Source organism: Leucopleurus acutus (assembly GCF_964270905.1).
Source record: "Leucopleurus acutus genome assembly, chromosome: 17".
Lineage (NCBI taxonomy): Eukaryota > Metazoa > Chordata > Mammalia > Artiodactyla > Delphinidae > Leucopleurus > Leucopleurus acutus.
This window is the reverse complement of record NC_139159.1, coordinates 4,070,556-4,082,478: the sequence shown is the minus strand read 5'-3', so window position 1 is coordinate 4,082,478 and position 11,923 is coordinate 4,070,556. Positions and strand designations below refer to the sequence as shown.

The 11,923-nt window shown below is 42.6% G+C and overlaps 1 pseudogene across 1 annotated transcript in view; it reads right to left on the bottom strand.

Annotated features, from left to right (window-relative positions):
* Positions 1-3,423: 3,423 nt before the first annotated feature.
* The window catches only part of LOC309974397 (lipoxygenase homology domain-containing protein 1-like), an 89,848-nt pseudogene continuing 81,348 nt past the window's right edge, over positions 3,424-11,923 (bottom strand). The window contains exon 8 of the transcript in view: positions 3,424-3,624. The product of the transcript in view is annotated as a lipoxygenase homology domain-containing protein 1-like (transcript). The remainder of the gene's footprint in view (positions 3,625-11,923) is intronic.

Sequence of the window (11,923 nt, the reverse complement as noted above, 5' to 3'; positions counted from 1 at the left end):
CTTTCCACTTGACCTTATACAGCAGAAACTAACACAACAATGGAAAGCAATTATACTCCAATAAAGATGTTTACAAAAATAAAAATAAAGTATATGGGAGGATGTGGGTAGGTTATATGCAAATACAACATCATTCTGTGTAAGGAACTTGAGCACCCATGGATTTTTAGTTTCTGCAGGGGGTCCTGGATCCCATCCCCTGTGGATACTGGGAGACAACTGTAATGATAGGCATCTCTTCCCAACAGTGAGGTTGAAATCAACCACAGTGGGAGTATTTCCACCACAGAAATCGGCAAATGCAAATCAGGTCTTGATTTATTATTTTGTTGATTGTCTAGACATAAAGTGATATAGAAAATGTTAATAACGGTGACCAAACTTAAAAGTGTACTGTGTCTACAGCCATTACAATGGGAATAGCACCAGAACTTGAGGACATATATTTTCTGGATTCAAAAATTATTATCTTATTTAACCAAAACTTTTCTTGCATAATTGGTGAATGAGTGAAGTCCCAATATATGTCTTCATTGTTTCATTTTTGTTTTATTAATTAAAATGAAAATATTCATCTTAAAAAAACAAGAATCTACTTGCCTTCTGGGCTTCCCTGGTGGCACAGTGGTTAAGAATCCACCTTCCAGTTCAGGGGACAAGGGTTCGAGCCCTGGTCCAGGAAGATCCCACATGCCACGGAGCAACTCCGTGCACCACAACTACTGAGCCCAGGAGCCACAACTACTGAAGCCCACATGCCTAGAGTCCGTGCTCCACAACAAGAGAAGCCACCCAATGAGAAGCTCACGCACCGCAACGAAGAGTAGCCCCTGCTTGCCGCAACTAGAGAAAGCCTGCGCGCAGCAACAAAGACGAACACAACCAAAACTAAATAAATAAAATAAATTTATATAAAAAAAGTATCTATTTGCCTTCTTTGTACCACACTCTCTGTTCATTTTTGCCTTCTCAGCAAACCCAGAAATAAACATGGCTTCTCTGCACTTTATCCAGTTTTCAGGGTATAGTCGATATATATGGGGGATAGACTGAGATAGATGGTGCCAGAATCTGCCACAATAAACAAATAAAGAAGAATCAACACTAAATGGGCGAGATCAGTGTTTACACCACCTCCTCCCCCAGGAGAGGATGGTGACTCTGCCACTGGATAGAAGTGGGAAGCGTCCGGCTCCCGTCTGTGTGGTGGGAGTAAAGGGGCGGGACTACATTCACAATTGAAATATACTGTTGTAGGAAAGTTTGCAAAAGCAGAGGAATTGAGGGTGATTGTTTGTAGTACTAATTCCATAAGTATACGAGCTGAACCAGGTATAATTTAATATTCTAATCTCTTAAAAGGTGTGCTGAATCGTAGGGCAGGGATGATGCGTGCATTTAATAGACTCAGAGTTCTTACTATGAGTCAGGCCGCGTGCCAGGACAAAACACGCAGAGGAGTATAAAAGGGTCCCGACTCCAAAGGGCTCAGGATCTAGCAGGAGGGGTGCCCACCTGTGTGCAGCCACGCTTTACTCACTGGGTCCCCCACTAGCACAGAAGTCCCCCGGCGGGCGGGGAGAACCACTGAGCTGTTTGCCATTTACCCCGGTGCCTGACTCTGTGTCTGGGACACAGGAGACACTTAACAAACTTCTGCTTAATACACGGGTGTGTTTCCTCAGTACCTGCCTTGTGCGGGGCACCATGCAGCAGCAACAGCAGAGGCTAGAGGCGGTCCACCAGGGTCTCCTACAGCCAGCGTGAGACATACTGGCTGTGCTAACCCTTAACACGGTCTGCTGGCCACTTTAGGGAAAGAACCGTTTTAAACTTCAAATCACTGAAGCTCCACTATTGATGTGTGTTCAAACTCAGATGTGAAATGTACCATTTCTAAGGACTAGGTTAGTCTTTAGTCATGGAGCAGTGAAACGTAAACCGTGATAAGAACAGCTTCTATCTGTTGAAACATTATCTGTGGATCACTGTATGTCAGACACACCGGTTGTTTATAAGATAATTGTAGGTAGCATATATCTAAACTACGATTTTTTTTTTTTTTTCGGTACTTAGGCCTCTCACTGTTGTGGCCTCTCCCGCTGCGGAGCACAGGCTCCGGACGCGCAGGCTCAGCGGCCATGGCTCACGGGCCCAGCCGCTCCGCGGCATGTGGGATCTTCCCGGACCGGGGCACGAACCCGTGTCCCCTGCTTCGGCAGGCGGACTCTCAACCACTGCGCCACCAGGGAAGCCCTAAACTACGATTTCTGTTAGACACAGATTCATTTAATATGTTTTAGGGAAAGAATGTAATGACATCAGTGATTGCCTGGATATTATGAATGTGGCTTAAAATGAGGCAAAGCTCCCTCCACCCTCAAATAACCTAATTTAAAGACAGTTTAAAGAAAAAAAATGTGGAGTATAAATGGTCCAGGTGGTACCTGCATGTGACAAGAACAGGAAGGTCACGTGCAGGATCAGCTGGGGGATCTCCTGGGACACCTGAACACACACGGAGCGATGCGGGCTCTGGAGCGGAACCGCCGGGTGCAGGTTCTGCTCTCCTATTTATTTCACCCGATGAGCGTGGGCAAGCCTCGCCCAGTCTCTGCTTCCTCACCGGCGAAATGTGGAGGATGAGAGCATCCACCTCGCGGTGGCAGCATCGAGATTCCAACCCAGGTCTCTGATGTCAAAGCCATGGCGCTCCTCGCTGAGCCACTGGACGGGTTGGAAGAAGCACCGAGCTGACAAGATGCGAGTCTCGCTGAGAAAACTGACCGGCGGATGGAAGACGTGTGCCCTGCAGGAAGCCCAGCTGCTCACCGCTGCAGCCGCAGCGACCAGCTCCCAAGAGACCGAGTGGACGAGGGTGGGTGTGAAGTGCAGAGGGAATGGTAACCAATCAACTGTTTTCTTTTCACATTTTACTCTGCACATCACCACCAACACTAAGAGAGACAGACTGCTCTCCAAGAATACGACTTCCACTTTAAAATTAACATGGGTTGTATAAAAGCATCTTCCTGCCATCAAGCATTATGTACCCCTTCAGTGACTTTCCACTAAGGCCACCTAAACATTCCAGCAAATCCAGCAGGTGTCAGGTTTTCTGGAAGAGGAAGTGGGAAGAAGAGGAAACAATTTGTGCCCCGCACAAGGCAGGTACTGAGGAAACACACCCGTGTATTAAGCAGAAGTTTGTTAAGTGTCTCCTGTGTCCCAGACACAGAGTCAGGCACCGTGGTAAATGGCAAACAGCTCAGTGGTTCTCCCCGCCTGCCGAGGGACTTCTGCGGGCTGATCTCCGTCCATCACTGGCTGGTACTTCTCCCAAAAGCAATGAATGCATCCGACACAAGCGACGCTGCCGGGGATTCGCCCCAGCACGAGGAAAGGGCGGACACACTGTGACCATCAGGTAAATATCCTGTTGAAGGCACAGCGGAAGACCCAGGTGGGCCCTCTCAGGAGGCCGGGATCCAGTCCTCCTGCCCTGCAGCTTCCTTCCACGAGCAGCTCCCACTCAGCCCTGCCATCATCCTGGTACTGGTACAACCACTTGCCAGGGGAGGGGAAGGTAAGTAACATGAGGGAGGATGTAAAGAAGGCACATGGCTAAGAACGGAAAATAAATACAGAAGCGGTTTAAGCAGGGCTTCAGGGAGAAGCTCAGAAATTTTTAAAAGCATTTAAGATTTCAAGCCACACCAAACGTTCTCTAGGAGGGCAACTGCAGTGAAACTGTCCTGCACTCAAGTTGAAGGTTACATTGAGTCATCCTTTCGCGTCAGTTTTCAGAAACATCCTATGGTAACATTATAAATATTCTAATATATCTTAAAGTCAGTAAAACATTCTCATTTGCAGTTTCCACAGTGGAAGCCTTTGTACCTCTCCTTTCACGTGATTGGTAGGTGTATACAGTGGCTAAACCCTCAGACTCTAGAACAGGACTCTTCAAGAGAAATATAACAAGAGTCATGTATGTAATAAAAGGAAAAAGGTGAAATTAATTTTAATATTTTCATTTTAATAAATTCAGAAGACAATCATTTCAACATGTAATCAATATAAAAATTACTAAGATAGATTATTGTGATGGTCTGAATATTTGTGTCTCCCCCCGATTTTTATGTTGTAATCCTTTGGGAGGTGTTTAAAGTCTGGAGGGTGGAGCCCTTCTGGATGGGATTAGTGCCTTTGAGCAAGGCTCCAGAGAGCTCCCTTCTCCCTCCTCTGGGAGGACACAGCAAGAAGTTGGCAGTTTGCAGCACAGCTTGGAAGAGGGCCTTCATCAGAACCTGACAATGCTGGCACCCTGATCTTGGACTTCCAGCCTCCAGAAGTGTTAGAAATAAATTTCCGTTGTTTATAAGCCACTAGACTATAGTGTTTTGTTACAGCAGCCTGAATGGCTTTATACAATTACATTCTTACTTATTCCACATCTTTGACAGCTGGTATGGACCTTACACCTACATCACACCTTGATTTGGAATAGGCATAGCTCAGGAGTTCAACAGACACCTAGCTCCCGTGTGGGGCAGTGCAATTCTAGGTTTAGATGTATCTTGACCGGAACCCTGACTCAACCAATCATATTTAAGAAACTTGACCTCTGTGTCTCAGCTTCTTCATCTGTGGAATACAGTTATCACAGAGCCCGTGCAGAGGTCGTCTGTGAGGATCAGATGAGATTGTGTGTAGTCTTGCTTCACCGGGGAGCCTATTCCAGGGTCAGAGAGCAGTAAGTGCCAGCTGGGGACACGCCTCTGATTTTCTCCCAGCCACACAGAAGGAGAGGCGTAAACAAATCTTAGTGGGTCCAACAGCAGAGTAGACTCCCTCTTATTTTAACTCTACAATAAAGTTCTAAATAACTTCTTTCTCAGGTACTTTTTCTTTTCTTATTAGTAGAAGGGGACTTGAGTTTAAATGGCTAAGTTATGCTGAGGAAACTAGTGAAACCTGTCTTCTATTTTTTTTTTTTTTTTTTTTTTTGGCTGTGCCGCGTGGCTTGCGGGATCTTAGTTCCCGGACCAGGGATTGAACCGGGGGCTCTGACAGTGAAAGCTCTGAATTCTAACCACTGGACCACCAGGGAATTCCCAAAACCTGTCTTCTAAACTCTCTACAATCTCAGTAAATTTTCTGACAAATCAGTAATCAAATTACTGAACTCAGTAATTTTTGCAGGGATCTTCCTTAGTGGATAATTCAAAAAATCATGGTGATAAAATGCAAACAGTAGGTTTGATAGACACTAACTTAAAATTCCACAGAGTGTCCAAGGGACCAGGAGGCCCTGCACTGACTGGCTTGTCTGTGATTTGCGCAGGGCATTTAATCTCCTTAGGTGTCAGTTTTCCCATCTGTCAAGCAAGGCAGGAGACTAAATGTTAAATACGGTTCTTCCACCTCTAATGGGGTAGCAAGAAAATTCCCCTTTTATTACTTATGTAACCCTGGGCCTTCAAGGAGAATGAGCTAGGCAAACTCTGCCAATACTGCTAGAGTTCAGTTAATGATAACAGTGCAATGATATGCCGTGTGTAGTATTTCATATGATCTAGTATAACACAGTAAAACATGTGACTACTTTCATTTGTATCATTCCGTTCTTTACAAATACAGTTTCCTTGTTTGTAGTTATTCCAAAATGTTGACAGACCCTGGAGAAATAAGTGACTTCCGTCTTGACTTCTACTCGTCTGCATTTGCCAGTAACATTGATTTTAGCTCTGAAGAGAATATGACTATTAGCACCTGCTCCGGATGACTCTTGATCCTTTAAATGTGACACATTTATAAGAGCAATAAGCTTTTATTTACTCTTTAGGTTATTCCATGTTTACCATTGTATTAAAAGCAATAAAAATATGTTGGATAATATTAAGCATAGCTTCATATGATACCAAATATCTAGATGTGATATAGAACCAAATGTGGTGTATAAGCTGCCCGATATAGTAGCTACTAACCACCTGCAGCTATCGAGCCCTGGAACTGTATCTTGTTCTACCCAGGAACTGAATTTTTATTTGATTTGATTTTCATTAATTTACATGTATTAGTCACATGTAGCAATTGCTACTGTATCGGACTGTACAGATCTAGATTTTTAAAAATGAAAGTTAATTATTTGGAGAGTTCTGAATACTTGACATATAATTTAGAAATAAAAGTTTCTACCTCCTTTGCATGTATGGCATTGTATCTAAAGATTTATTTAATCTAAAATTGCTTCTATTGCAATAACATTTGTCATTGTGGAGCTTCTAATCACTGCAAGACGCTTTTTCAGGTAATTTATGTATATTGTGTGAAATCCTCAAACAACTTTGCAAAATAGGTGTCATTATTGCTATTTTACATAAGAATAAACAGAGGCTCCCAGAGCTAGTCTGTGAAAGAGCTGTAATTCAAAGCCAGTTCTGAAAAACTTCAATTTTTCCCCATTAAGAAATAAAGAGTTCTTGCAAAAACTAAAAATATAAGGTCTCTTCCTACAACTTGAAGGTTATAAAATGGCAGTAACTCCTATGAGGCACATACATTTCAAATGGATGTGTAGTAAGAAAACAAACAGAAGACTTGTTCATACAAGGAAGAATGCAACTCCGTATAAAGTTTCAAAAGTATGGATATTTCCCAGAATCGGAACTATTGTAAGGTAAAACCCACTCAGTCAACCGAAGTGCTTCCCCACGTGTCCGAAAGAGTGTCCTCTTCAGGAGTCAGCAATGACCAAACACCTGCTGAACTCAGAGCACGCATCCCTCCTCCCCTACCTCATCAACAAGTGGAAGCTCCTTGAAGACAGGGGCGCTTCATTTTTTATCCCTAGATATCCAGGACTTGGTATGGTGCCTGACACCTAGGAGGCATGCAGTTTGTGCTTGAGTCAACGGATGAATAAATGAATAAACACAATGCAATGCATGTGTTCTCTAGATTCAGGGAACATGTAATCACCTAGACATCCACCTTGGCACTTGGGCTCTCACACATGTCTCTATCATGGCCCTTAGGTCGTGAATGTTTGTTTTCACGTGGGCGTCTACTGAGTTCTTGCAGTCAGGGACCATATTACTTTATCCCTGAATCTCCTTAGCTACTCCACTTCCTACTATGGTTCATGGTAAATTACTATTTGTACCATGACTGAATGAATGAACCAACATATTCTACAGATTAATAACAACAGGAAATTCGTTATATGATTTCTATTTATAGTGCACTTTGTTTTAAGATGTTGTTCATAACAACCCTATAAAGTAGGTAGGTCTTAGTTAATCATTCTTAGCATAAAGAGTCTGAAACTGAGGACCAGAGAGTTTAAGTGATACTCCTATGAACGGTCAATGAATTCCAGAGCTGCCCTTGCAACTGAATTCTCTTAACCTATATTACATCTACACCATATTAGAATAATGCTTTAGAGTTCACAGTTCATACATACACCTTCATTTATTTTAAATGCTTCAGATGAACCAGGAGGAAAAGGTATTATTCCCACTTTAAATACGAGGAGATTGAACCTCAGAGACATTGACAGCAATACCCACGTTTGCAGATCTAGCGGGAAACAGAGCACCTGTTTGAGAAACAGAATCAAAAACCTGTTTTCTAAGACCTAATTCAGCGTCCTTTCCATTTCAGCATGCTTATTCCAGAAAAGAAAAATACTAAATGTTACAACATTTAGTAATTACTAGTGTGGATAAAGAACGGCTTCCTGGGGAGAGAAGGCCTTCAGCTCGGGTTTTAAAGGAGGGGAGGAGGTGGCCAGACGGATGGAGGGGGCAGGCTGGTGACACAGCTGGAAGAAATGGGCAGTGACACCACACCTGTTGCACGGGAACAGCACTTCTTGATTGCCATCTTCCTTTTCAGATTTAACAATAATCCTCTCAAGAAACCAACTGTTTACCTGTGTACGTTGACAAAGGAGATCGCTTTGACTCTTAGCATAAAATATACTAGCACTGTGATTTTATTCATAGAATCTCCTAATTTCCTGTTAAAATACACTTGTCAGGCAATTTGCATACAAAACTACGCACATCCAAGTTATAGCAGCAGAGAGATGCAAGCCTCAGTGAGCTACCTGATTACTCAGAGCAGGGGAAGCAGAAGAAGAGAGAGGGTTCTCTGCCAGGGGCACAAACTCTCTGCTACATTCTTTAAAAAGTATTTAAAAGCCAAACACAGCAAAATTAACTCACATAAACGCACTTCAGTACGTTATTTAGAGAAGACTGATATGTTTAAATAATAATGTAAAGTCACAATCATCATTCTTAATGGTAAAAATTTAGAAGTTATCACTGATGATTGCATTTGTCAATGCAATTAAATAAAGGGAAAAAAAGAAAAAAGGAAGGAAAGAAGGAAGGAAGAAAGGAGAATGAAAAGTAATTTGTTGGAAAAGAAGAAACAGAACAGTCGTTATTCATGGATAATGTGACTTTCTAAATTTAAAACCCCAAGAAGTTACAGAAAATAGTGAAATCAATAGAGATGAGGAAAATGGTTAGATATATAATAAATGTATAAAAACCCATGACATTTCTATTGACCAGAAAGGAACAGGCAAGAAGCGTAATAAAAACTTAAGAATGTAGGGTAGGGCTTCCCTACTGGCACAGTGGTTGAGAGTCCACCTGCCGATGCAGGGGACACGGGTTCGTGCCCCGGTCCAGGAAGATCCCACATGCCGCGGAGTGGCTGGGCCCGTGAGCCATGGCCACTGAGCCTGCGCGTCCGGAGCCTGTGCTCCGCAACGGGAGAGGCCACAGCAGTGAGAGGCCCACGTACCACAAAGAAAACAGAATGTAGGGTAAATCTAAAGACAGATGTAGTATAGTTTGTAGAAAGATTACCTAAATTTCAGGAGTGACAGTAAAGAAGACATAAACAAATAGAGATATATATATTCATGAGTATAAAGAAATTAGAGATGTCACGTCCAAAACTTCAATGGAATTACATCAAATTCACCATAGGGTTTTACAAGAAAGTTGACAAGTGCATGGTAAGATGTACGTGGATGAGCACAGCCCAAGACTGTCTCAGGCACTCCGGGACTACAGTAAGGTAGGAGTCATCCTACCAGGTATCAAAATGTATTATAAATCTATACTAAGTAAGACAACACAGAATTGGTGCTGGCATAGATAAACTGACTGATGGAATAGAAAAAAGGACTTGGAATTGACCTACACGTTCACACAAGCTGCTCTGAGCAACAGGGCAGAACCATGAAAAGACCACATGCTGAGACCATGCGTGGTATCAAAAGACATCAAAAAGTCTCTTACTGTTAGTTATAAATGTATAAGATGAAAAAAATCAACACCATATTTAGAACACTGTAATTTAATACAGTGTAATTTAATACATTAGAAACATTGAGAATTAAAAGGTGTACGTCTTTGTTTAAAAAAATAAACCTTATCAAGAGTAATTTGGTGCTTGCCTTCTCAGCATACAGCTCACTGTAAAGAGTAGGCATCATTTTTCTGCTTCAGCAAATTGGCCACCTGCTTTCTGAGGTTCCCTCAGCTTCATTTTATCCTCTGTGATTTCATCCCATAAAATATCGCCAAGAGTTCCTTTAATGTGACGTTTTTTACCAACATCACCTTCTCTGGGACGTGTTCATCCTTCTGTCACAACCATTTTCCTCATTTATGGTCACAAGTTCCTTTCACTAAATTCTGCTGGCTATTATCTGAAGTCTCACAAATGGTGACAGTGTCAACATTCCCAGAGTCGGATGTTGCTTCTGTAACTCCATTTATGTCTGATTTGAGCTTCACTTCCAGCATTATCCCTTTTGGTTTCTTTGATGTGCTTTCGTCTTTGAATTACACATTTTTGTAAAGTGTCAGTTGAGTTTGTCACTGGGAGACAAGGAGTCAATACAGCTACAACTACAACTCCGTGCTTTGCCGTCTGTGCATGAACCGTGTGACAGACGGGCAGTGACGCGTCACTGTCAGACCCTGAGAGAAACGCAGTGATTGGTCGCTGCTCAGGATGTGCATCTGGGACTCAGGTGGTGATTCGTGGGCTGAAGAGCTAGCAGTGAAATTTGGACTTTATGCAGTTACCATGATCAAACCGTGGTAACTGAAGTTTGAAGCATGTTGTTGGGGGCTTTCTATTATTTAACTAAATCATTGTAACTGGAATTAGGGCAGACAGAAGCCGTGCAAAGCAAAGACTTCCTGTATGTGATGGAGGTGGGCAGACTTTGTCGAGCCCTCAGGAAAAGATGGAACCTGTGATAAGCAGTGGGTACCACTGGCTATACACACGGAAAAGAGGGAAAGTGGATTCTAGCCTCCTGTCAGACACGGAAATCAACTACAGTTGGAGTAAGATGGACGAGGCTTAGAGAGACGAGGCTTTATATATATATATATATATATATAAAAATGTGCGTATGAACATACATACTTATATGAATATCTATCTACCCATATCTACATCCATCTATCTATCTAACTATGTATCTATCTATATGGAATATCTTAGGGGTAGAGAAAGGACTTCCTTAAGATATGAAATGTGCTGATCATTAGAAAAAATACCATATTGTTAAATTCAACCCCATTAAAATTAAGAATTTCAGTTCATCCAAATATACCACCAACCAGACAAGACACTGCAGGGGTAACTGCTCGCTGTGCCGCCACTCCTTCTTCAACCCCTGCAAGGCTCCAGCCCACATTTCCCAGGAGTCTCTGCAGCTATAGATAACAGGATGACTAGTTTCTCAGTAATGACACATGACCAGGAGTAGTGTGGGCAGTTGCCACCTCACTTGCCTAAAAGACATTGTTGCCGGGGACTTGCGCTCTTTCCCACGTGCCGTGACCAGCTCTGACCACTCAGAGGAGACTGACGTGGAGCTGGTGGTACACTAACAAGCTGAGGGGACCCTGGCTCCTGACGTCTGGCAGGGAAGCAGAGTCCCCACAACTGCTCACGCTGGGACTGGTACCTGAGTGTGAAATAAACTTCTATCTTTTTAAAACCACTCTTTGAGTACTTTTTCTCAGATGACCTTTGCCTTTACCCTAAATCTTATAGACAAGAACATGCATTTCCACCGAAGATGAAATTCAACAGACAAAAAAAATGAAGGAATGCTCACTCTTCTTAGAAATCAGGGAAATGTGAAGTAAGACCACGATGCGATACCATCTTAGACCCATGTAATAAAGGCGAAAATTAAGTGTACTAGGTGTTTATGAGAATATGATGTCATATAAATTCATATACACTCTAGGTAACAGTGAAACAGTACAATCCCTCTTGAAAATGCCAGGTTATCCTATAAAGCTGAACAGGATCCTATCCTTTGATCCTGCGGTTGGCGTCTATGGATTTACCCTAGAGCACGGTTTCTCAGCCTCAGCACCACTGACATTTGGGGCCTGATAATTCTTGGTTGTGGGACCGTCCTGTGCATGTAGGATGTCTAGCAGCATCCCAGGCCTCTGCCCACCAGATGCTGGTAGCACTCCGTCCCCAGTGTGACAACAAAAAACAACCTTCAGACATTGCCAAGTGTCCCTGGGGGATGCCACATCACCCCCATTTGGGAACCTCCTCCCTAGGGAACTCTGGTTTCTATGCAGTTGGGGACACATATGAGAATATTCACTCCAGTGTGTATGTAACAGTTCAACTGGAGACAGCACAATTATCCATTAACAAGAGATGGATACATTAATTATGTACAAGAATTTCTCACAATTCACAATTTTTACAAAGCACAAAAACTATCAAAAGTATTTTTAGGGATACCTACATAATTAGTAAAGACTTTTTTTTAAAGCAAGGATTAAAAAAATCAAGAAATGATAAAAGAAAATTTAGGATGACGGCTTTGGGGGAC